Source organism: Rattus norvegicus, chromosome 2 (assembly GCF_036323735.1).
Source record: "Rattus norvegicus strain BN/NHsdMcwi chromosome 2, GRCr8, whole genome shotgun sequence".
NCBI lineage: Eukaryota > Metazoa > Chordata > Mammalia > Rodentia > Muridae > Rattus > Rattus norvegicus.
The window spans coordinates 233,826,242-233,853,160 of record NC_086020.1 but is presented as its reverse complement, the minus strand read 5'-3'; the positions used below and the strand labels follow the sequence as shown (position 1 = coordinate 233,853,160).

Below are 26,919 nucleotides of genomic sequence, written 5' to 3'. Positions count from 1 at the left end.
TGTAAAAATAATTTTTAAATTGTTTAAATTATTTCATGTATGCATATGTGTTTAGGTAAATACATGTCACATGAGTTGGGGAGTCTGTGGAGGTATAATATGGCATCAGATCCCATGCGAGTGGAGTTGTAGGCAGTTATTGCCACCGAATGTGGGTGCTAGAAACTGAGGTCAGGTCCTCTGCAACACCAGCAAGAATTCCTAACTGTTGAGCCTCTTCTCCAGCCCCTAAAATTATCTATAATAAAAATAATACTAATTAGAAACTCTCCCTCAAAAAAGCCCTCAAAATTAGTCTACTTTTTAATACATTCTAGTCCTTACCAAAATTGATGGTTTTAGAAAAATGTCTAAATCTATTTAAAATACCAATTGTAACTTCCCTTTTACACAATTTATGACTAAACAGTTGGAATCTAATTTTGAGCTATTTTGCTTGTTTTACTGTCTGTGTGTTTTAATAAAATAAATGTCCTTAACAGCGTGTCATTAAAGAACCTTCTTCAAAAATATTTCCCTGAAACAGTACATAGTTCATATCTCTAATTAGTTAGTAGCAGTCCACAGGGCTTCCAGAAAATGCTGGCTTTCCTTATTTGTGCACAGATATCACAGTTAACAAGAAAACTTCAGAAAAAATTTTACTGGGGTCACTGTGCCAAATTCCTGAGGATCCCAAAGCTCTGTCTGCCGAGATAAACTTGCTGAACTGAACATTTATGGGGTCGTTCCATGGTTTAGGTTTAAATCCAGGGCCTTCTACTCAAATAACAAAATCGCAGCGACATCTCTCATCCACCACTAATTAAATGCAACGTAAAGAGCTGTTCCCACAGTGAGGAAAGATAGAGTGAGACAGAGGTCGGGGCTGAGCTGCTCGCTGGACTAACTGTTTTCACGGTCTCCTTGCAGATTTAGCGTCTCTTAGGAGATATTCCCTCTACCGCATCATCCCACCCCAGCGCTGCTTCGGTGTTTCCCCGGAGAACTACTCCTTACCACACCGTAATTTTTCTAAAGTCCTGTCTTTTTAACACGTGCTCATCCCCTTTATTTAAAGGCTCATACTTTACAGATTTTACGTCCAGGGGTATTTTGCATGCGGGCATGTAAGGGCATCCCGTGCATGTGGTCGTGAGAAACCGGAAGAGGGCGTAAGAATCTGGAGCTATAGAGAATTGTGAGCCTCCATGTGGACATTGGCAACCAAACCAGGTTCTCTGGAAGAGCAGCCAGTGATCTTCATCACTAAACCATCTCTCCAGGGCCATCGAAATGTGCTTTTGTAACAAAAGAATGTTAGAAACTAAAAGTGCACTTGATAGACCCTATGTAATAATATCTTACTTGAAGATTTTAATACAGGCCATGTTCTTATGTACAAAAATGATTAATCTCACCCTCACAAAAAATAATTAAACTGAGTATGGGTACCTATGTCTTTAATAACAGTACTTGGGAGGCAGATGAAGGCTGGTCTCATGAATTGGAGATTAGACCACTCTAGACAGTTCCAGGCCAGCCAAGGATACATAGGGACATCTCATCTCAAACACAGTAACAATAATGTAAACTGTTTTTAGAAACTGTTTTTAGCAAATTGTCTATTCAATGTTAGTTAAGTACTTGGTACTATCTAAAGTTTTGAAGAACTTAGAAAAGATGTTACAGCGTTTGCTCTGGAGTATCTTACAATGTAGGTGCTCAAGCTGTGCTAAGACCCAAACGACAACAATGTAACAAAGAGCTATTATGGGTAGCTTTTGCTGCAAAACATGTCCGTCAGCCTCAGTGCCTTAAGACAAGTCTTGAGGTGATTTTTCTTTTGGTCTGGCTCAGACATATAGCAGCAATTTGAAGGCTGGGTTGGCTGATGGTGGTGAGGTCTAAGAGAGACACATTTATTTCTCTAGTGGCTGATGCTTGCTATGAGTCGGTGTTGGCCCCGGGCAGGGCACAGTTATTAATGGTCTAATCATCTCCATCAGTTATGGTACACTTTTTAAAATGTAGTCCTGCAAGAGTTCAGCAAGCAAGAGAAAGTGAGCCCTGGTGTGTATACAGATCTCTTTATTGCACTCTCCAAGTCTCTCTCTCTTTCCCCCCCCCCCCCATTTTATGTGCTTGTCAACTCTTTGGCCAAGTCTGAAGTCACTGTGGAATGGTTTATGCAAAGTCATAAACAAGGATTCAAGAAAGCATGCATAAACGGGGCCACTGGAGGGACATTCCACCTCAACATTATAAAGTGTGATGAGGGTGACATCGGTGAGCAGTGCGTTCTTGAGAGAAAATCGCTCTGGTGATAATAGCTTAGGAAGAAGCTAAGGGCACTGCAGCTTGTAATCACTGTCAGGAAAAAGGACAGAAGGTGGGTGCTATGGATGAGTCTCTGGACAGAGGGTTAAGGGCCGGCAAACGAGGAAGATACTGCGAGAAAACCACAGACTGACAAAACATGCCACAGACGCGGGGCAGCAAAGAATAAACTTAAGTAGAATTGAGTGTCCATGCGGAATACTAGAAAAGAGCGTTGAGTAGATGTAAGCCAAATAAATTATTAATCATATACATTTGAAAATCAAGCACAGGCTAGAAGCATGGGTGCCTTAAGACATACATCCTTTTTTTTTTTAACAAAGAATCATTTAGTTACAGAAATAAAGATGAATGAGGGCAGAAGTACACAGCAAAAAGCATATATACATAAGCACATGCATATGTATGGATGTATGAATAATACACGCATATGTATATACATACATGCATGCATACATACATACATGCATGCATACATGCATGTATACATACATGCATACATACATGTATATATATGCATACATACATGTATACATACATGCATACATGTATACATACGTGCATACATACATGTATACATACGTGCATACATACATGTATACATACGTGCATACATACATGTATACATTCATTACAGTATTCTACATTAAACTAACACTGAGACTACAGAGCAGGAATATAACATATCAAATGAGAAGACCATAAATGGACAACATTGAGACACTGTGGAAGAGTTTTGAAGGTTTGTACGCACACTTGCTCCCCCCCCCCCATTACCTTCATTTGTACATTGTAGTCTGGCATATGTTTGAGAAGAGCTGTTCTGACATCATCGGTATCTTTTTTTCTCTTTTTTTTCTTGTTTTTTTTTTAAATTTATTTACATTTCAAATGTTATCCCCTTCCCAGTTTCCCCTCCACAAGCCACCTATCCCCTCCTTCTCCCGCTGCCTCTATAAGGGTGTTCCCCCATCCACTCCTGCCTCGGTGCCTATTTCCCTACTTTGGGTCATCAAGCCTCCACAGGACCAAGGGGCGTCCCTCCCAGTGATGCCTGACAAGACTATTCTCTGCCACATATACAGCTGGAGTCATGCCCCCCCACCCTGTGTACTCTTTAGTTGATAATTTAGTCCCTGGGAGATTTGGGGTATCTGGTTGGTTGATACTGTTTTTCTTCCTGTGGCCTTGCAAACCCCTTCAGCTCCTACAATCCTTTCCCTAACTTCCCCATTGGGCTCCCTGCATTCAGTCCAGTGTTTGGCTGTGTACATCACATCTGTATTGGTCCAGCTCTGGCAAAGCCTCTCAGGGGACAGCTATACCTGGCTCCTGTCCAAAAGCACTTCTTGGCATCAGCAACAGTATTGGGATTTGGTATCTGCAGATGGGATGTATCCCAAGGTGGTGCAGTCTCTGGATGGCCTTTCCTTCAGTTTCTGCTCCACTCTTTGTCCCTGCATTTCTTTTTGACAGGAAGAATTCTGGATTAAAATTTTTGAGGTGGGTGGGTGGCCCCACCCCTCAACCAGAGGCCATGCCTATCCACTAGATATGGTATCTACAGGTTCTATCTCCTCTTTGTTGGGTGTTTTGGCTAATGTCCTCCTTGTTGGGTCCTGGGAACCTCTTAGGTCATTGGCATCTTGGACTTTCTAGTGGCTACCCTCAGTTCCCCTTCCCCCACTGCTACATCAGAATCTTAAAAGCGATTACATTAGTTTGTCAGATGTTTCTCAGAAGTACATTTACCACCTCTGAACATCCCCTGGTTTCTCAGCAACATTAAATCTGATACCCAGAAACGTGTCCAGAATCTCCCTCCCCTACACCATGGCAGGTCAGCATTGATAGGAGCTCCAGACTTTCACCAACAAAGCTAGTCCTATATTTGTTCATCTTCCTGTGATAACACTGGCCAATTTAGATTTATTGCATAACACAAGTAAACTCATTAGTAGTGTTATAGTGACATTCAAAGTCAAGCACTCCTCAAAATTGGATTACTCGCAACTATTTTTTATGCCACTTTAAAATGTATTTTATTTTTATCACATATTCCTATTAGAATTTAGAAATCCTCACTCTAGACTCAAGGAATGTATAAAATCTTTAATGGGAGCCTGCTTTAGTATTATTAGCTGTGGGTGTGCGGTCCTGTGGTACTCCAATGCACAAATGTCTTGTTCAGCAGTCAGTTTGCTCCTTCCCTTGTGTGACAAGATGTCCTGAATAGTTGCAGGATACAACCGCTCTCTCTGATTTTTATGTAAACTTGATCTGTAGAGAGCAAAGAGTTTGGAGTCATGATATATAAATCCACTGGAAGTTAAGATGTTTTCTGTATGTTTGACAAGATGAGTGTAGTGAATATGACAGCCCAGTCACAGATATTCCTTACAGTGAAAGACAACTATCAGTGGTGGCTTGACATCCCTCCAGCAAGGAAAGCCACACACAAAGCAATTGTCACTGTGGCTCAGACAAGGCTCCTTCCTCAGTTCCACTCTCCCTTGTCACACATTATGCCAGTTTACTGGACATCATGAGTCCTTCAGCGCTGTAATAATTTTCCAAATACAGAAAATCATTTCACCTGTTTGGCCATTGTCCTAGTTAGGGTCACCATTGCCATGATGAAACACCATGACCAAAAAAGCAAACTGAGGAGGAAAGAGTTTATTTGGCTCTTGCTTCCATATTGTAATTCATCACTGAAGTAAGTCAGGACAGGAATTCAAACTTGGCAAGAACCTGGAGTACTATCTCCTTCCGAGATCCTGAGCTTAGTCACATCTTCAAAGCACACTGTAGTCCAACTAAACCAAAAATGGCTGGCCATGAATCCAGTAGTTTCTCAGTCCACGAGGCTAGATGTCTCAGCTGGTCTTTAGTATACTCTCGAATCCTGGAGAAATAGGTCGAATGCCTGTGAAGGAGTGGACTTGCTCATGAGGCAAGAGCAAAAGCTTCCTTCTTACGTGTCCTGATGTAGGCTTCCAGCAGAGGGCATGGCCCAGATTAGATCTGGATTTAAGGTGTATCTTTCTACCCCCAAAGTCCAGATTAGAAGTAGATCATTCTACCTTAAATTAAGCAGAAATCCCTCAGAGGCGTGCCCTCCAATTTGGAGTTTTAGTGAATCCCAGATGTAGTCAAAGTGACAACCAAGAGTAGCTGTCATATATAAGATCAGAGAGTTTTGGCTTCAGGAGGTAACATGCTGTTGCTGTAAAATTAAGATATTCTTTTACCCTGCACTAGATCCGGCACTGTAGTGCCCCATGGCATTTGCTTGACATCTTCACCTCAGTCAGCAAAGTGTCTCACCGCTTTGCTCCATCCCATATCACACTGCTAATGGCTGCTCTCTGAGCCTGGCAACAATTTCTCTACCCAAGCAGGTTGCCACCATGCCAGACACACACATCCCAATTCCATGGCGGCCCAATATTTCCAGCCACCATTCACTCTCTTGAATTCAATTAAATCGCCACAAGAAAGAACACACAACACAGTAATGTCTGATCCAATTCATAAGATATAATTGTTCACCTAGACATACAAAATACTGTACACATCCATCCCTTAAGAATATTCATTTAATATTCTGTAAATGTGCAGAGAGGAATCTTAACATCCACCGCCATGTTCACTTGGCTTTTCCCCCATCCCACTCCAGTCTCCTCTCCTCCTCTCTAAAACTTTTCTCCCGCCCACCCTTCCTTCTCTTCCAATGGTGGGCCTCATTCTATCTTGTAGATAGAAGGTTCTATCTGCCTCCACCTGCATAATGACATCCTCCTACAACATGTACATATCCTGAGGCCTAAATGGTAAAAGATCTCCCACAAATTTGGTGACCATGCATTACCACCTCCAATGTTAAAATATTTTTAGGAGTAAAAACTGTCTATTTTTCACATTTTGTTAAGCATAAATCCTTATGACCCAAACAAGCAAACCCATAATACAGACAATCCCTGGTTGTGATTGGTCAACTTAGCCATTTTTTTTCCATTTTGCAATGATGATATGATAGTATATACTTTTCAGATAGTAGATAGTTTTTAGATGACATGGCGTATATACATTTTAGAAACCATGCTCATCCAGCCATCACTTTGTAAATGTTTGACGTTGCTGCCTGTATGTTTGAGGAGGGGTCTTGCTAGATATCATGAACCATCCCAGAGCCTGTTCTATTAACCAGGCTGCCCTCAAATTCATGGTCCTTCTATCTTGCCTCCCACGGTGCTGAGATTCCAGGCCTGTGCTTGGAATTGTGAGTTCTCAGACTCTCAATGCTGAGCAGTTGCCATAAACTGTAGCCCCCAGTCGGTCCATGGTCACAAAGACACTGTTACACTCTCCAGGGTGGTGTTAAACTATTGCCTTCAGATGTCCCATGTCAGGTATATCAAACGCATTTTTAGACTTTCAACATTTTCACTTTACAGTGAGTTTTATTTAAACAACTTGGGTGGAACTGTACTGTAAAGACAGGACTGACAACATTCAGCCAAGTGGCAGCAGGCAACATTAAGACACAAAAGAAAAAGAAATCGGTAGCCTTTCAACACACAAATGACAGACTGAGAAGGAACTCCGGAACAGGACCTTCCACAACAGCCTCAAGCAGATGGCAAATTGGTTTAAGAGCATTATTCTAAAGCAAGGGACTCTCAGAAGCCAGAACTGGAGAAGTCACCACTAGGGGGCAGTATGCTTCTCGCCTGCTGCAACCAGTTTCACCTCTGCCAAATTTCCAGGACCTCTAGCGGTTTGGGAATGTTTCTTCCTTTATATTCGATTACTTTTTCCCCAGCAGAAAACGTCTGTTGTGTAGTATCATTAGCTTTGGAAACTGGTGATTTAGAGAGATAACCCCCAAGTGAGCTTGGATGAACATTTAGAATTCATACTTTATTAATCGTCGAAGAACTAAGAAAGGTGTCACCTAAGCTTTGCAAGGGAAATAATCTCGGGCATAAAGTACCATGTTTACAAGTAAAAGTAAACATGTGAGCTGGCAAAGCTAGACTTCTGCACGCGAACTTTGCCCTTCATCTTAAACAGGCAGCTGCAATGAGAACCCCTTTGCCCAAAATAGCCTTCTGTCAGCCTGTCACTCAATCTGAACTCCGTCAGGGCGGTGCCTCCTGGCTTTTCAGAGTGAAGGCTCCGACCCTCCGTGATAATTCTTGAACTCAGAAGATATATAATATAAATGTGTGTAACGTCTAAAATACACTGCTTAAAATGCTACCATTCAAGGAACCACACACATCGGAGTGTATTGAAAGGGTAGGAGATCAGACGTGCAAATCTTTTAGTGAACAATAAGGTTCTTTTCTTAAATAGGACTATGAACCACAGATGTAAATCCAGTCTTACTGTTACAAGTTCTGGGGTCTGCAAGAAGACAGTCATTAGCCTTAGGTTATATCACAAATCCCACCTTTGACATGGAAACATCTTTATTTTTTTTTTTTTATAAATCTCTTTTGAAAACACACCAACTCTCAGAAATGTTAAGTTGTGTACCTGTCTGCCTACAGTTGAGAAAGGTCAGAGTTCCTTTCCTGCCATTCATGTATTAGTACACCTGACAGAATGCTCTTGGAACTGCCTGCACATGGATTTCTCCTGAAGGCATACCAAGGTTAAAGACCTTTTACATATCGGCCGAAATTTGACCTCTCAAAGATGCCACCGTCAAGCGGTGTGTCAAGCTTGACCTGAACACGGTCCTCCGGTGTCCTACGAAAGTACGTAACAGGCATTCTTATCTCAAGTTTCCTGACATCATAGATGAACCATCTCCTGGCACTATTAAAAGACTATCTGGCATCGTGGAGCGGCGAAGAAGGCCAAGATTCCAGAACTTGTGTTGGCTGACGGTGAGGCTGTGCCACTCCGTTTTGGGAAAAGTCAAAGTGCGGAAACTTAACCGCGCACCCTACTCTGGATTCCCATTGATACATATATCAAGCTGGGGACAAAACAGTTCAACTAAGGAAAATATTCACTCAGCTCTGTGACTTTCAAGATAAGGTTCGAAGAGTAAGAAAGGCCACATCTGGTACAACCCGGAGAAAACCAATCTCAAAGATGGCGTCCAATTGAACACCAATGAAAACGCTGCCGTGCGATGTAGAGAAAGATCAGTTCATTATACTGTCCTGGCATCCAAGGTTATTTTACTTGCAGTGCTGAAATGAGAAATGGTTAGTTTTAAGCTTGTCAGATAGAGAAGAGAGGGGAGATGTGAATCATCAGTCACCCTAACAGTACAGGGTCCTCCTAAACGTCACCTCTCCTTGTCTATCACCGGGACAGACAATTTTGGATCACATTTACGTGTGTGGCCCTTTGACTTCAGCAGACACCATAGATCTGTGTCTCTTAGGCTGAGAGACACTAATTCAGCTGATCTCTTTCAAGGTCTTAGACTAGGTGGGCGATCTGTGCATAACTATACCATTAGCTCAGGTTAGCCAAACTGTAGGAGGCTAAACCAGCTAAGCCACCAGCCTCTTCTGTCCCGTGTAACTTTCCCCGTCACCAAATTACAGTACCTTGAAATGAAATCATTGATAGGAAATTCCTCTGGTCGTTCAGAGAACTTTATCTTCAGGCAAAATTATCTGCTAAATGTGACTGCATTCCTACACTCCGTCTGGAAACTAGGAAGGTGATTAGGAACGTTATAAATAGAACGGCTTCAAGTGGTTCCATGTCAGTCTTCAGACTTAAATAATGTTTAGCAGGTGTCAAACCGAGGCTCGCTTCGGTCTGATATTCTCATCAGTGACCTAGATGAGATCCTGGCCATCCACAGAGGCCAAGTCTCAAAAGTATATGATATTGGAAACGCCTTGCTGTGTCCAGCCCACAATGTCCACTCCAGTTTTTCCTCCCACACGCCCAAGCTTCAGCTCGTTCCCACAGCTCACCAGGTTTCGACTCGGAGTTGGTAACTCTGCTCGTGACCATCGAGCTGAGTAACTGATGAAATTGCTCTTCCAGATGTCCTAGATTTTTAAAGTATGTTTATTGAAAGTAATCCATTTAATAGGTAGAAATAGGAATCTTGAATTGTTTACCACCTAAGCTATTGCCTCCTGCCAAGCATGGCTAAAACGCTCCTAAATTCACAGAGTAGCATATTTGAAACTAGAGCGCTCTTTCTGAACTAAATGGCTGAACCCTTTAAGCAGACATCCACAATTGATTAATTAGCCTTTGACAGTTCGTGCAGGGGAACAATTGTCTTCTCTGATTTAATATGTGAATATGTTGCTATTTGGAGGTAGCGATTAATATTTTATTATATCAACACACCTCAGAGCTCATTCTAAATACATCTTTACATACATCTGATATACATCTTTTATTCTCTATGGTGACATTTGAAGGAGAGAAGACTTGACTAGCTTTGGTCCTGTGAAAGGGAGAGCAGCTTGTCCCGTGAGGATGGCTCAGATCTAACAAGGATGCCAGACAGTAATAAAATGCCTGCTGTAATTTGGAAATATGCAAAGGGATGTTTTAACCATATACAGTACACGTTTAATGAATCTAAAACTATGTTCTAAATAAAAGAGCAATGCCAACTGGATAAAAAAAAAAAAGAAAAGAAAACTATAGGGCAACTTAAGAGTGACCACAAATATCCCAGAGGCCGAGGGAGCAGACTGCCTCCTGCAGACTTTGCTGTTAAAAATATTCCAGTGATGTATTTTTGTAGCAAACCAAGGGAAAATGTCCATAAATAGCCCTAGGAAGACCGGCCGGGGACTCAAATTGCCAGGGAAAATATTAAATTCACCATCACTAGAAATCTTTCAAATTCAGTGAGTATTTTTAAAGGGGAAAAATGTGGAGACACTAAACCATGGTGATATGGAAGTGTGGAGGGAAATTCCTGCTTGCTAGATTCTTATTCATTCTCTCCCCATTTCTTACCCTATTCACCCAGACTTTAGCTTTTATTTACCATGCCGTTTTATTGTTGTATTTGTGTGTGTGTGTGTGTGTGTGTGTGTGTGTGTGTGTGTGTGAACCTTCCCTCTGAATTCCAAGTCATCTCTCAACAGTCAACTCCTTTGCTCCTTTTATGGGAAAACAATCCATATGGGTGGGGTGGGTGTGAGGTCACAAGAGGAAATGTCCACTTTGTGACACAGGATCTGTATCAATAAGAAGCCCTTCATCCTGATAGACACTTCCTCGGTTGTTAACCGCAGGCACTCAACCATAAAACGAAGACTTGGCAGTCGCAGACTAATCCACCTTCGGGTTTGTGAGGTTTCACAATTTTTCTCCCTTGAGAACAGCCAATGCTGAGTTAGTGCAATCCCACGGAGCCCAGATCTGTGAATAGCACACTGACAGAGTCCATATAAGGAATAGGATACTTGGCCCCTGGCAGCTGAGGAATGCCCGGCTCTTCTGAGTACACAGCAGCCATGATGATGAGCCAGAGGCTTTGCTGCCAATCTCTGAGGGCTTTCTCCCACACTAGATTGAGAAAGAGGGCTTAACAGAAACCCAGGTGCTAGTCAGGGACACTTCAGAAAGATGGCCAGTGCAGGAGACCTTCTAATTCCTTAAGAACAATAAATGCGTATTCGCTCGTAAACCCAATTAATTGGACACGATTTAACTGGTTATACATTTAATCTGGAAAGCTTCTGACATCAAAGGCTTGCGTGCTGCAGCTTCTTCCTCCGATGACTTTATGGGCCATTTAAGTTCTCCTTTTCCTCCTGCTTCAGGGAAGAAAGGGACAGAAAGGGTGGAGAGGCAGGAGGGGGAACACAGAGGGCAGCTCTGTGAAGCCTTCCCCATTGTGGAAAGGATCTCTTCTGTGTTATCTTCAAACATGGACAAGTCTCCCCCTTGAGTTTAATGTAAAAGATATTTTAAAACATTAAACATGTACGTTCGCTCATATTTCAATTTTCTCTCTGTCTCTATTCTCACGAGTCTTTAGTAATCGATTTAAAACACATCAAAAGGGGGGTTGGGGGCCAAACAACAACAAAACAGAACCATCCTGGCTTCCCTTTTTATCCTCTTCTGCCACTCAAAGCAACACAAACACTTCAGTCAGCAAAGAATGCTGTTTTCCTGTTTTCCTCCTGCAGCGGCTCCAAATTCTACCGAGAATTTCGAGGTAAGCAAGAAGTAAGTCAGTGTAAGCAAGAGAAGGGAAGGCCTCTGTGATCTTCAGACTGTGATTCCCCCCAAACCTGTGAGCTTCAGAAATGTCTGTAGGGTAGTCCAGAGGTATGCAGAATAGCCCGGGATAGATTCGATCTGTCCCTCACTTATTCTCTAACGTAATAAAACTGAGGTTTGGGACACTGAAAATTATCCTGGTTCAGAAAGTTGGTTCGTGACTCGCTGACAATTCATGTGTAATGTGTTTGCTAACGAGGAGGGAAAGGGAAAGTTACTACTCCGAGTTCAGCAGAGAGGTTTTTGGTCTCATGACAAGGGGCCACATGCACTCTTCGATGTAGCCCACCAGTTTTGGGTACCTGGCACAAGTGTACGGAAGGCTAATAAAGCCCTCTGGAATTTTAATTTCCCAACATTCCTGTGCATAAACTTAGGTGAACTAGCAGCCGATTGGAACCTGGCACTAACAGGTGACAATGACGCTTGTTTCTCACACAAAATGCTCAGCAGACAAAATGGGAAGGAGCCAGGAGCTGTCGTTTCACGACATCAGGACTTCCACAATAGTCTTGGTCTCCAAATGCTTCCCCTTGTTCTGCCCTCTGACTAATCCACCCACTCAAAATCTTTCCTGTTTACACTGTAAAAGAATGGTATTTATAGACCTGTTCTCCTTCATCAATGAGCCCGACGTAAAGCCTTCACAGTAGCATACACAATATCTTTTATTTGAAAACCTTTTGAACGTAGTGATACCTTTACAAACCCCACACATAGTGCAAAGAAATAAAAAGTTAAACCCACAGACACTTGGCTACTATAAACATATTAACATCAAGTGTGCTGGAGCCTAAGGAGGATCCAAATTCTTGCAGATGTTACACTAACTCCCAGTCTTCTAACCCACAGAAGGGATACCAAGCCTTCAGGAGTCCCCAGCCTTGTTTTGTTTTATCTTGCAAAATGGATCCGTGCTGTGACTTAGATTTCAGAGCTTCCTTGAAGACATTGTTAAACACGAACAGGAGTTTGTTTCTGAATTTTTTTTTTTTCCGGAGCTGGGGACCGAACCCATGGCCTTGCGCTTGCTAGGCAAGCCCTCTACCACTGAGCTAAATCCCCAACCCCTGTTTCTGAATTCTTAACCAAAAATAAACATCTCCTAACACAGTAGGAGAAGCTCCTCTACCATTTCCCTAAGATAAACAAACTGCCTACAGCTGAGATGTCCAGAAACGTCTTTAATGGCTCCTAACCCGTCAAAGGTCAACTGGCTTGAGTTTGTTTTACTTTCTCCCCTCTGTGGGAATTTCCAAAATCACTGTTATCTTTTAAGAGAAGACCCCGTGTAGTTCCATACACTGGGAACTGTTGGGGCTTCTGTTCCGGTGCATGGTGTTTCACTCTGCCCTTCTGCGGGACGGATGCTCACCTCGTGGTTTCAGTGAACACTTGAATGACGGTCATTTGAATTTATCTGCTGGTATTGTTTTTCTATCTCCAGGACACCCCCAATTCTGCAAGATATGGCGAAGGCTGAGTTCAGATCACAGCAGAAAGCATGGATGTTGTTCTTCAGTGTTAATTTCTGCCTGATCCTCACTGTCGGTCAACACACGGCAGCCAATGCCTCTGCCAACCGCTCAAAGCCACGTTTTGCCTCTGTTGCTTTTGTGGTTTCTGGGGCCGGAGTGTGAAGCTCCGCTTACTCATAGGCGCCTCTGTGGTCACACCAGCTACCACGCAGAGGCTTTTACAGGTCCTTGTAATTCACCCCTTCCCATAATCCTCTGCCCTTAAGCATCTCTCCCCTTTAATCATTCCATAAGAAAGCAATCATAGCCGTAAGCCGCAGTTAACAATAAATGTAAGGTATCATTACTATACAATTTGGCTAAGTAATTAACATGAACTAAACGCGTTCGTGTTCTTTGACACCCAATAATTCAGGACAGAGTAGCAAAGTCAGGTCTGGGTCCTGAGCTCCCAGCTCTCTGCTGCTGCCTAGACTGAATCGCATGAGGAAATTACGCTTGTGGCCACACCAGTGAAGGCTCGCTCATGACACAGATGGGTGACTGCACTGGGTAGGGGGGAAAGAATTCTCTGCATTTGCTCAAAGAAGTCAAGGTGTCAAAACAAGCAGGGAAGGGCAGAAACTTTGAACTCTCAGGCCTCAGCAAAAATCAGATTGGATGAAGCAGAAGGGGAGCCACAAAGCTGGAGAAAATGGGACAAAGTGTAAAGGACAGGCCTGCCTACTGCCTACCCACTGATTGCAGCTCTGACAAACAAACTTCACACACACACACACACACACACACACACACACACACACAGGCTGACCTGAGACAGAGATCAAACACATACACACACACAAAATGCACACACACACACACACACACACATACACATACACACCACACACACACACACACACACACACACACACACAGGCTGACCTGAGACAGAGATCACACACATACACACACACAAAATGCACACACACACAGACACACACATACACACCACACACACACACTGACCTGAGATAGAGATCACACACACACATGCTGACCCTGTGACAGAGAGAGATTACACACACACACACACACACACACACACACACACACACACACACACAGGCTGACCTGAGACAGATCTCTCTCTCTCTCTCTCTCTCTCTCTCTCTCTCTCTCTCTCTCTCTCCCTCTCACACACACACACACACACACACATACACACACACACACACACACACACACACACACACTGACCTGAGATAAAGATCATACACAAAATGCATGCACGCTCACATACATGCACACATACAACACTGATCATCTTAAATGGAGCTATCTGCCCCGCTCCTTCTCTCTCCCCCTCTGACCCCTGCTTGTTTTTTCAGTCCTGTAGCCTTCTCTACCATTCTCCTTACTCTGAATAACAAAGCCTCAAGTCCAGTTTTACAGACAGAAATAAAAGCCTAGACCCCCTCCAATATAGTACAAGATGCCCTTTTCCACGTCCAACATTAATTTATTGCCACAGTTTGGCGAAAGTTCTTTGAGCGAAGCGGGGAAATGTCTCTCTTTCACTGTGTTTTTTCTTTTCTAGTTGCATGGGTGATGGGGACGGAACCTTCCTAAGTGCCTCTGCTGTGACATTACATCTGGGACTCTCTTATTTTTCTTGTTTTTCTCTTGATGGCAGACACATTCCAATGATATACAAGTGTAGACCAATAATCATATAAGATACGTTTGTATTAACTGTGTTTGATCGAGATGCATTCTTCATTTGGACTATCGATCTCCTTCTTATTAGATAAAGAAAACCCTCAGAGAAAGTGAAGAGCTGTGGGCTCAATGGGAAACTTTGAAGTCAAGTGTGTACATGAATAGATGCAAAGACACATGAATGTAAACACACGTAAACAGTGAATACATGAAGCAGTGATTTCACGAAGAGCATTAGTACTCAGAAGGCAAGACAGGCAGGCCCCTGCAGACTCAAGGCGAGCCTAGTCTACAGAGCAAGGTCCAGACCAGGCCGGGCTCTGGGGTGAGACAATCTCTCAAAATAAATACATAAGTAACCGAGTAAATAAATAAATAAATAAATCTTATGCCAATGACTTATATAATCTATACATTAATGTGGGGACCTACACACCCCCACATTCCCTTAGGTGGTTTGCATGTAAACAGCTCATTTATTCTTCAAAATGCTAATTAAACTATGAGATGAGAACTACTCTAATCTATTTATTCGTAACTACTAATCAAGTATTAAGTGATAGTAAGGTTCTGGGTTCAAACCCTAGCACCTCCTGTGCCCTGTCCCACTCCAGCCCAATTCAAAGAGCCTTGTCCTCCTTGGTGAATTTGCAGCATTTAGCTAGCCACTTTTCTACAGTCTCCATGGAGTCAGCCCCGTTGTCCCCAGCACAAATGATCACTCTCAGACTCCCCATGAAGCTTAGGATCATCAAATGAGAACTCAAAACCAGGTGTGGGACTACATCCTTATCGCCCCAACACTTGGAGGCAAAAGGGTCAAGTTGACACGAGAGGATCAATAGCGCAAGACCAGCCTAGGCTGAATAGTGAGGCCCAATCTCAAAAGCACAAACCAAACCCAAACAAACACTGAGAAGCTCCTCTGGCATGGTTCAGAGCCACGCATCAGTGCAAACGCTGGAATGAGAAGTACTGATAGGCAAGTGAAGGAAATTCGTGGGACAGACTTGATCCCAGAATTGGTTACTGGAGTAACAGAAAGCAAACAAACACTGGCCTCTAGAAGTCCCTGTCCCACACAGTCAAGAGATCCAATGTTATTGATCTGCATGACCTTACCGGTCAAAGATTACTCTCCACGGTTCTTCCAAGAGACACTAAGCCCTCAGGAAAGAGGCCCCTGCCCCCACAGCTGACTATCAATAACAATCCCACCTCAGGCTGTCAGTGAAGAAAGGGAGTGGATTGTTTTCATTCGTGTTACTTTGTGCTTGAATAAAACAATAAAAACGGAATGAGGGTGTGCACAAGGGAGGATCGTCAGAAATACCCTATCCAAGGTGACCTTGGGAGTAAGTTAAGGAGACAGGATTCTATCACTGGCAGCTTGGCACCTCAGCCCAAGGTACAATTTCACCACTACAGCTTTAATACAGACAACACTGGTGGAGAAAGTGGAACCAACAGTCTTAGCCATTATGGGCCAATGAGTGCCCACATATTCAGTCTAACATTATTCTGGATGCGTTGTAAGGGTGTTTTTACTTGAAAATGTCATTTAAATTGGTACATTAAGCAAAGCAGACTGCCTCCTTAGTGTGAGTGGGCCTAATCTAGTCTGTCAAGGGCCTGAAGAGAACAAAAGGACTGATCCTTCACCTAGCAACAGAATTCCTTTGGCCTGACTGTCTCCACACTGAGATAGAAGCTCTGCTTGGCTCTCCAGCCTGCCAGCTGCAGGACTAGAATTGCACACAAGCCTTCTGGAAACCAAGGCTGCGGACCTGAGGCACACGATCAACTCTACTGCGCCCAAGCTTGCCATGTTCCCCTGAGCCTCTGGGATTTGCCAAAGGCCTCCTATAAACTTCTAAGCCTACCCCTTGTAATGCATCTCTTTCTGTATATGTTTGTTTTAGTTTCACTTCCTGTTGTTTTGATGAATTATTTTGAGGGAGAAAGGCCTTACTTTAGTTTACAATTCCAGGTTACATCCATCGTGGAAGGGAAGCACAGTGGTAGGAGCTTGAGAGAGCTAGTCACTTTGCAGGTGCAGTCACATTCTGCATGCAGAAGGCAACAGTGCACCTGCCATTTTATTCCCTCACAGCATAGGGTGGGACTTCCCACCTCAGTTGGCCCAGTTAAAAGCATTCTCACAGGTATGATCACAGACCGACCTAATCTAGACCATTCCTCAATGAGATTCTTCCCAGGTAACTCTAGATTGCGCCAGGTTGACAAGGATAACTAGTTGTTACTAGATATAGACCCAGATGGCTCCATTTCTATCAAGAACCCAGACGGATAAAAAACTCCATGTACATACGCCACAGAGAGTCAAGGTTCTTTACTGAGATTCTTGAAGTTGAACTAAAGGAAAATGAATATTTTACCATTATCATTTCAAAGATGTAAAAACATACTACCTTGTGTTATAACTTACGATTCTGGAAGGTTTTAGATATTCATAGAAAAATCGATTTGAAATTTAATTTCCAAATGATCAACCTAAATGTGTGAGTTCAGCAATTCACATTCATATCTCAACTTAGTCATGTAACAAACCACAAAAGCTTGTTAAAATGTGGGAACAATTTGGGTTTTTGCTTGTCATTCTTCCATATGTTATTTACTTATTTGTAGTAAAGAGAGCAGAGGGAAAGAGAGAGGGAGGACAGACAGTAAGAGTGAGAGCGAGAGAGTGAGTGTGTGTGTGTGTGTGTGAGAGAGAGAGGAGGAGGAGGAAGAAGAGGAGGAAGAGGAGGAAGAGGAGGAGGAAGAAGAGGAGGAAGAGGAGGAGGAAGAGGAAGAGGAGGGGGGAGGAGGGAGGGAAGGAAGGAGGGAGGGAGGGAGGGAGCCTGCACCATGCTGCACACTGGGAGGTCAGAGAACAGCTTGTAGAAGTCAGTTCTCTCCTTCTATCATGTAGATCTCAGGGATCAAACTCGGGTCTTAAGACCCAGTAGCAAACACCTTTACGTGCTGAGCCTTCCTGCTGGTCCAACAGCACCTCATTTCAAGGGATGAAATAGTTTGTTTTGGTTTTGTTGTTTTGTTTTTTCTGCTTTTGACTGTGTTCTTTCTCTGAAACTTGTCTGTAACTTGATTTTGCTTTTCGGTAAGACTGTTCTCTGTGGTTTCCTTCTTAAGTCTTGACTGCCCTCAGACATGCAGTTTTCATTTGCAGGTCTGATTACCACGTGAGCTTTGGGACTTGATTTTCAACTGAGAAATCTTACTCTTGGGAGCTGTTCGCTAATGTTGTTAATTGATCAAATACAAAATCTCCTCTTGAAATAGCATTAGAAATGCCAACGGCCTGTGGTTCAGTTCCCTTTATGGTTAATTCAGTATAATTTCTTTCTCCTGTTGATAAACAAGTTTTGACACAGAACATGGCCTCTCATAGTCAGTGTTCTGAGGTTTTAATTAGATAAATGTCTAGCTATTTCCTTTACTTTATGGCCTCTTAAAAATTGCCTTTTGGAACGTGAAGATTAGATAAATCTCAATCAAAAGATTAAAAATAGAACTCTTCAGAATATAAACTACTAGGTCTATGGCTTCCTGATGTAGTTATTCCTCTAATACAATAATATTTACGAACTAGAGCCTCATTAGGTATAATTGCATTCAGCTTTTTGTGTTGCTGATTAAACAGGGGAGCTGGTGAGATGCTACAGTGGGGTAAGGTGCTTGCTTAGCAAGCATAAAGACCTGAGTTTAGCATTCAACACAGCTAAACCCAGCACGGAGGTTTCTTAACAAGAAACAGACAGACAGATCTTGAAAGCCTACTGGCCAGGCAGCCTAGAAAACACTGTGAGCTTTTGGCTCTGTGAGACATTTCCTCTGCCACCTGAAGGTACTCAGGTGAAGAGCCATGAAGGGAGACACTCCATGTCCTGCTCTGACCTCCAGAGGTGCACACAAATGTGTACATGTGTGTACATGTCTCCTTACACACATGTGAATGCTTCACTACACACACACACAAAAGAAAAAAGTTAACCCAAATCAAAGCCTCTTCTTAGATTTTAAATTTATGTTCCTGTCTCCCAATAACAGACATTCAGTACGAAAAGATTGCTTGACGTAAAACAGAGACTAACAGGGAGCCAGTTATCCGGACAGTTTCGATCACTGTAACTTCCGGATAAAGGGGGTAGAGAGAGTGCCTCTTTGCCACTAAAGAGACACCTTCCATCCAGTTGGTTGGACCCACAATGGATTTCTAGGATGATATAGTAATCATCTTTCTGAAATTATACATATATAAAGGCTTAACTGACTGTTAAATGCAGATACCTCGTCTGTAAAACAAGTACCAATAGCTATTTAAATGTTGAATTAATTTGCTGACTCACTAGGAACTATCTGGGGAAGCGAGCATCTGAACAAAATAGGATAACCCTTATGCGGCCACACTGATCATTCTCTTCCATAACTGAGTTTAAACTATAAACTCGTCTTTTGTCTCTACTTAGAGGGGAGTGAAGGGGATTCTGTGTTCAAAGTCAAGCCTTCCAGCTTCAGGAGTCCTCTCATTTCCCACGAATTTCCAGGACATGACCTTCCTTTATTAGCCTTTAAATTCTTTTTACTTTCTTCTCTGGGAGAAAAATGAAGCCACTGTGAAGCATAGCATTTTCAATCCTACATTTTTATTTGTCTGTTTGTTTTGTTTTGTTTTGGTTTGGTTTGGTTTGGTTTTGGTTTTCCTGGAGCAGTTTGGTTTCATTTGTGTGACTGTGCATGTGAGTGTGTGTGTGTGTGTGTGTGTGTGTGTGTGTGTTTGTCTGTGTCTGTGTGTGCATGTGTGTATGTGTGTGAGTGTGTGTGAGAGTGTGTGTGTGAGTGTGTGCATGTGTGTATGAGTGTGTATGTGTGTGTGAGTGTGTGTGAGTGTGTGTGTGTGAGTGTGTGAGTGTGTGTGCATGTGTGTATGTGTGTGAGTGTGTGTGTGCATGTGTGTATGTGTGTGTGCATGTGTGTATGTGTGTGTGAGTGTGTGTGTGCATGTGTGTATGTGTGTGTGAGTGTGTGAGTGTGTGTGTGCATGTGTATATGTGTGTGTGAGTGTGTGTGTGCATGTGTGTATGTGTATGTGAGTGTGTGAGTGTGTGTATGTGTGTGTGCATGTGTGTATGTGTGTGTGAGTGTGTGTGTGCATGTGTGTATGTGTGTGTGAGTGTGTGAGTGTGTGTGTGCATGTGTATATGTGTGTGTGAGTGTGTGTGTGCATGTGTGTATGTGTGTGTGAGTGTGTGAGTGTGTGAGTGTGTGTGTGCATGTGTATATGTGTGTGTGAGTGTGTGTGCATGTGTGTGTATGTGTGTGCATGTATGTGTATGTGTGTGTGTGCATGTGTGTGTGTGCGCATGTGTGTGTATGTGTGTGTGTGTGAGTGTGTGTGTGTGTGTGTATGTGTGTGTGTATGTGTTTGCTGAGTTGTTTGGTATAGAACTGTATCAAAATAGAAAAACAGATTTAATAGTTACACCAATTTGTTAGCCTAGAGACAGGGCGCTCCTCCAAGTGCAGTGGACTAGATCTGGTATTGAGAGGAAAACCAGAATTTTGCTTTCTGTTTAACAGGACAATGATTAGTCTGGCTGCTGAGATAATTGTAAAATGGAGGAGGGGAGGACTTGATTTTAGAGTCCAGCAGGAGAAGGAGTTTGCAGAAAATATTAGCACAGTTTGAGTATCACTTGAGGTTTTCGCACGCTTCATGAAAGGTTAATGTTAAGCGCTGTGAGTGATAGACTGTTCACAAGATAAGATTCCCTAGGAACACCGGGAGGGATGCTCAGACACATTGCTCTCCTCCAGTTATCTACTCTGACAAGATTAGGGGGCCTCTGGGGCCTTGGTATTCCTCTGCACTGAACCACAAGTCAGCCTGCAAATCGTGGGATTGAGAGTACACAGCACTCCCCAGCCCCTCCTTTCTTAAAAAAGCGAATGGTATATACAGATTTGTATAGGAAGGAGGGTTTGGTTCCTATACTATTAGTGATTCGAGTAAATAAACCACTGCTGGCTGTCAGAGAATCGAGAACGGAGGGTTAATTCAAGTATTTGCCACTGCCAATGTACATTACCAACAGAGCATCTGAGAAATACCAGAACACTTTTTAAACTGTCAAATAGCTTCCAGAGACAAAATACACAGGAGAGGAAGTACTCTTGCCATGACTCCTTCTCCGTTTGTCAAGCAGAAGACTCTCTATAGCGCCATGAATAAGTCTTCAAACAGCTTCTCAGGTAAGAAACAATACTCTGACTTTGCAGGTGCAAAAACTGGGCGTTGGTTACATAGCCCATCATCAGGTGTCAAGCCATGGTCTCACTGACTCCTCTCTGTCTACAACTTTGCCCAGTCCCCAGTGATCAAAGACAAGTGTGTGCTGCTGAGAATAGGAGCCTGTTGAACTTAGGAAGGTGTCTTGTTTCTGTGAGTGTCTAGGGGAAGACTAGGCACCACAGGATTCAGAGTACACAGCACCGCCCAGCACAACTGTGCTCTGAGGTAGGATTGGCCAAAGCACCAGAAAAACCCAAGACCAGTTATTTTCTTTGCTTTCTTTTCTTGCTCACAGATTTCTGAGGAGTGACAATTCAGCACCTTCCTGCCTATGGCCATGGCATTTCAGTGGCTGTCCCAGTGGAATGGAAAGCACAAATGAATTGGTAATAGGTGTTTGTGGGCCAAATTTGGTGCTAACATCTATACTTCTGCCTGTTCTCACACAAAGACCCAGTCACATAATTCTTCTGCGCCCAAACAGGCCGAGTGTTCGAGATGGAGTCTTTTGGAGATATTTTCTTTTTTTTTTTTTTTTTTTTTTGTTCTTTTTTTTTTTCGGAGCTGGGGACTGAACCCAGGGCCTTGCGCTTCCTAGGTAAGCACTCTACCACTGAGCTAAATCCCCAGCCCCTGGAGATATTTTCAAGATGGAGTCCTGCCCCAAGGGAATAGTGGCTTCCTGGAGGTTGAAGGAGCTGTTCACTCATCCATTTTGAACTCTCTGTTGTATGTAGATAGGGCACTCATTGAATGTGAGTTGGCTGGTGCTTTGATCTTGCGTTTTTCACTTGGTGTTGAATTTTTCCGCCTTCAGGATGTAAGAGATACAAATCTGTAAATGACATAGCTCAGACCATAGATCAGCCCTCATCAGAAGAGCTTCTTCCTGCAGTAAGTAGGAATTAACACAGAAATCCACAACTGGACAACGCACTGAAAGAGACTTCAGAGCAGTCAGTCCTAAATGGGATGTCTTCATCAACTCCTTCCTGCAAGGGATCTATGTGGAAGAAGAGGCAGAAAGATTATGATAGCCACAGGTGGTTATGATTCCGGGGAATCAGTGTCTTCCAGATACAACAGGACTGATGCATATATGAACTCACAGAGGCTGTGGCCATGTGCATGGGGCCTGGAGTATCCTTGGTTGTATCAACCACACTCGGGGACAGGCTATAAGCCAAGGAGTAGCTGGCCAACACAAAACAGACTGTGTGTTTGTTTGCTTGCTTTGTGGACTGTTTTGTTTTGTTTTGTTTCATTAATTTTGTTCGGTTGGTTTAGTTTTATGTGAGTGCTTTCTGTTTGTTTTTGAGAGAAGAACATGAGGTTGGATACATAAGGAGGTGGAGAGAAGTAAAGAGGAGTTGGGGAGAGGGGAAGACATGATCAAAATAGATTGTGTAAAAAATTAATATAAAAGAAATGTATAGCTCAAGATATTTCATAGTAGAAGAATGAATGCACTAAAACAGTGTATTGTCTGTAAGAGGAATTGACTTTGAGACCCCAGCTTGCTATCTTAAAAAATAGAGCCACAGAGGCACAAAATTGATTTAATATTGATAAAGGGAAAATGTCCCTTTGCACAGTTAAGCAACCACTGCTTCTCTTTTACTTCTTTACGGATTTTTGCTAGTGCTTTCCTTTATTTCTGTCCGTAAAACTGGACTTGAAGTCTCCTTATTCAGAGTGAGGAGAATAGTAGAGAAGGCTAAAGAACTGAATAAACAAATGGGGATGGGGTGGTCAGGGGGAGAGAGAGAGAAGGAGGGGGCAGATAGCCCCATTTTAAGTGATCGGTGCTTGCTGTGCGAGCATGCATTTTTGTGTAATCTCTGTCTCAGGTCAGTGTGTGCGTGTGTGTGTGTGTGTGTGTGTGTGTGTGTGTGTGTGTGTGTGTGTGCAGCCCATGACATACACAGGGAGGTCAGAGGACAGCCTTGGTGTCGTCAGTCTTGACGGAGTTTCTTGTAGCTGACCCACAAGCTTCCTGGTATTCTTTCTACTTGGCACTGCTCAGATTGTAAATGGACAGATCTTGCATGAGTTGTGTGGGCTGAACTTAGTTCTCCTGTTTGCTTAGCTAGTGTGTTACTCATAAGCAATCTTCCTAGCCCTTGTTTGCACTCTTATTATTATAGTTATTTTTTTCTTTTTTCACATGACATACATATATTAGTGATAAATATGTCAAACTGCTTTGTTATTGAAATTATAGAATTAATAAAATGTGCATTCTACTAGAATAGAGTAACAGGGGAGAAACTTGCCTTCCATATTAAACAATTAAGCATGAACAATAAATTTAAACGGATACTTTCCAGATACTGAACATCCTGTCCCTTAGTGCTGTTGTCCCATCCTGTGGTTTGGATGGGGAGAGTTCTCCAGAGGCCACATCTTAACTGCTTATTCTTCAGCATGGTGCTGTTGGAAGGTGATGGGACCTTGTACATGGTGGGATTAGTAGGAGATCCCTGGGCTATGGGTAGACTTTAACTTGAGTATAAAATACCAATCCTTGTCCTGTACCCATTTTCGTCCAGGGGCTGAAGCCATAATGCTAAGTGAACCAGTGTTTCTAGGTTGATGGTTTCAGGTGCCTTGATTCACAGTGAGACAATAACACGATTCTAACAAACAAAATCAACGCATTGGGAAGACAGAGTTCAGAATCTGGGAGGCTAAACCATTTCCTCTTACAGAATAGGAGCCAGTTGAAGAGAGTGGAACATGCCAAGGTCTGCAGGGGTCAACTGAAGGATTTGGCTCAGTTCTGTTATGCATATGTATGAGACAAGATCACCTTTCAGAGCTTAGGAAGGAAAGACCTCCAGCAAACAAGGAGCTGAGAGTTCACAGTGGAGCTGCCAATTGTGTGTTCCCACCAGCCAGAGTAGAAAAGCCTTTAAACACACAGGCATTGGGTACAATCCTCACAAAGATATATCCTAATTAGGGAATAAGATAACTGTAGTCTGGTCTAGATGCTTCTCTGGACACATCCTACCAAAGCTAAGGTAGCTTGGAAGCCTCAAGCTAATTCCAAGGAGTTTAACTCATTTTGTAAAGGCCTATATTATTTAAAGGAATATAGCAAAACACAGCACACGCTTTACAGTAAAAAAAAAACACTACGGTATTCAAAGTCAGAGAAACGCATGCACACACATATCTGCCTGTGCTCGCAAACCCAAAGAAAAATCAGGAACATATACCCCCCCATAGAGATGACAAGGTTCTGAAATGAGGAGATAAAAACTCACTATAAATATGATTTTGTTGCTCAAAATAGTAAGAAAGAGATAAATGGTACAGAAATGTAGAAGACACAAGAAGACTCGAAATTTGTTTAGATTAACAGTATAGTTTATACAATAGAAAGTATACTAGATTAATTAGACAATTAACAGGACATTGGCCGCTACAGTGAGACCAATTAAGTTAACACAGATACACGCCTAGAGAAATGGAAAACAGGAATTTTTTTTTGACAGTGACCAGTGCCTGACATGAAATATAGTATGAAATAGTCTGTTGTTATTTTTGTTGTGTTTTGTTTTGTCTTGTATTAAACGAAGTGTCTCACGTAACCCTGACTGGTGGTAAACTCCCTCTCTAGGTTGGGCTGGCCTTGGGCCTTTGATTTGCTATCTTCCCCGCTAAACAGTGCTGTGTGTTCCAGATGTGCTAGCATACCTACATCCTGGTATTATGTGCCATGCATATAAGTGGAATCTGGGAGAAGAGCATGGGAGACGATTTTCAGTACTAATTCTAAATTTACCAAGAACCATAAACCAGTAGATCACAGAATGTCAATAGACCCCAAGAAAAATAAATTAAACAGGTTCACATCACAAATACATTGATGAGGGCGGCTAGAGGCATAGGTCAATGAGAAAGCCTTGCGAGTGGGGCCAGTCCTCAGGAGGATTGAGCTTGGCTTTTGTTTGTAGGTGCAAGTGGCGCATACCTGCAATTCTAGTAGTCAAGAGGCTGAGGCAGAGGATCATGAGTTTCAGGCCAGCCAGAGCACATACTGAAAAGTGCCCAGTCTTAAGAACAGGATTGATGACTCTTCTCCTCTCCTCCGACATCGTGCGCACTACGCCCAATTCGGCTCCTCGCCAAGTCGTCTCACAAGACTTTCAGAATCAAGTGATTCCTGGCCAAGAAAAAAAAGCAAAATCGTCCTCTTCCTCAGTGGATTCGGATGAAAACTGGTAACAAAATCAGATTCAACTCTAAGAGAAGACACCGGAGGAGAACGAAGCTGAGTCTGTAAGGAGTCACACAATGGCAAGACTGAGGGTCTATACTGAATCGTGGCTGTCGATCAGTCCTACCAGATGACTGGAGACTCGCTCGTGCCTAAATTAAGGTGTTTGTCCAGTAATAAAATTTAGAGCCTTTCAAAAAAAAAAAAAAAGGAAAGAAAAGAATTGACACACAGTGAAATCTAGTTCAAGAATGAAAGTCAACTAATGACATTTTCCTAGCAAATACAAACCAGGAGGGTTCATCGCTAGAAGACTCGCCATGAAAAAAGAAATCAAAGGAAGTTCATAGGCAAAAAAAAGTAGAATGATACTAATCAAGGACAGGAAAAGAAAAGTTCCTGCCCCAGGACACGGTCAGAGTGGGAAAGCAGCAAAGACATTGTTTTCCCATTTTAAAGCTTAGCAGTGCTATAGAATAGCTCAGTGGGCAAACATGCCTGGCCTGCAAGTGTGAGGACTTTAGTCCAAGTCACAAGAACCCAGATTAGAACAGGCCACTTAGCAAGAATATCTGTAAACCCAGCACTCCTGCAGAGAGATGGACAGCAAAGTCAGAAAAACCCTGAAAATCTTAAGGGCCAGCTCTCTAAACTACACAGAAGAAAAACAACAGAGATTGACAAAGGCAGGAAGCTAGGATCAACACCCAAGGTTGTTTCCTGGCCTCTACTGGTGAGTGGGAACGTGTATGTGCTGACCTTTCCCCGTCCCCTCCCCACACACATATACAGTGTATACACACACAGACCAAAAACAAAAGGAAACCAGTTAAGGATTTGAAAAATCACATCTTCATGAGTACTGAGTTGACATTGTGAGCTGGTGGCAAACTTGAAAATGAGGGTCCAGTACAAGGATAGGGTAGCTCTCTGGGGGAGCATAAAAGGAATAGATCTTCCAGCAGAACAGCCCAGTGTTCCAGGAATTCCAGGGCTGCGAATACTAATAGAAGCCTAATCTTTTCACTATAGGAATCCTCTGAAATGTTCCCGACAGCTTTGGCTACTCTCTTACCTAAACAGAAAGAGTGATTCATCGCTCTTGTCTGCTAACTGACTTCATGCTGAAGGCATCAGGTAATACGGCAAGCTGAAACACTTGTAATTGCTACCAAGCTCCAAAGAGCAAACAAACAGGCCTCCTGGATCTAATGAAGGCCAACTGGTCCTGGTCTTGGGCTTTACTGGATAAAGGACAGATGACAAATACTTTGGAGATGGATGTGTGTGAACGGTTTTAGAGCCTGAGGCAGAACATATCATGCTACAACTGCAGCACAGGGAGGCATAGCTGGGGAAAGAAAGGAGGCTTTAAAGTAGGGGACAAGCCCAGTTCCTGCCAGAGAGAAGGAGCTGAAGTTGCACCTGTCTGTTTTAAGGCTCACTAAATGCTTGAGTGGCTTTAATACCCTGCTAAGTATTTCATTCTGGTGGTTTATTTACCATCTGGTTACTTATTTGCCATTTAAAGACTTAATTCTTATTACATTGTTACTAGTATATTTAGGAGATTTTTCACTACAAGTAGGTCAGTAGCAAGATTGTAAAATCTGAATGAATACAAC

The 26,919-nt window shown here is 42.8% G+C and overlaps 1 long non-coding RNA gene and 1 pseudogene across 2 annotated transcripts in view; one reads left to right on the top strand and one right to left on the bottom strand.

The window, feature by feature from the left end:
* LOC134485694 (uncharacterized) overlaps positions 1 to 26,919 on the bottom strand; it is a 76,457-nt gene that overhangs the window by 19,596 nt on the left and 29,942 nt on the right. The gene's annotated exons all lie outside the window — the stretch shown is intronic.
* Rpl39-ps9 (ribosomal protein L39, pseudogene 9) lies at positions 20,954 to 25,360 on the top strand (annotated as a pseudogene).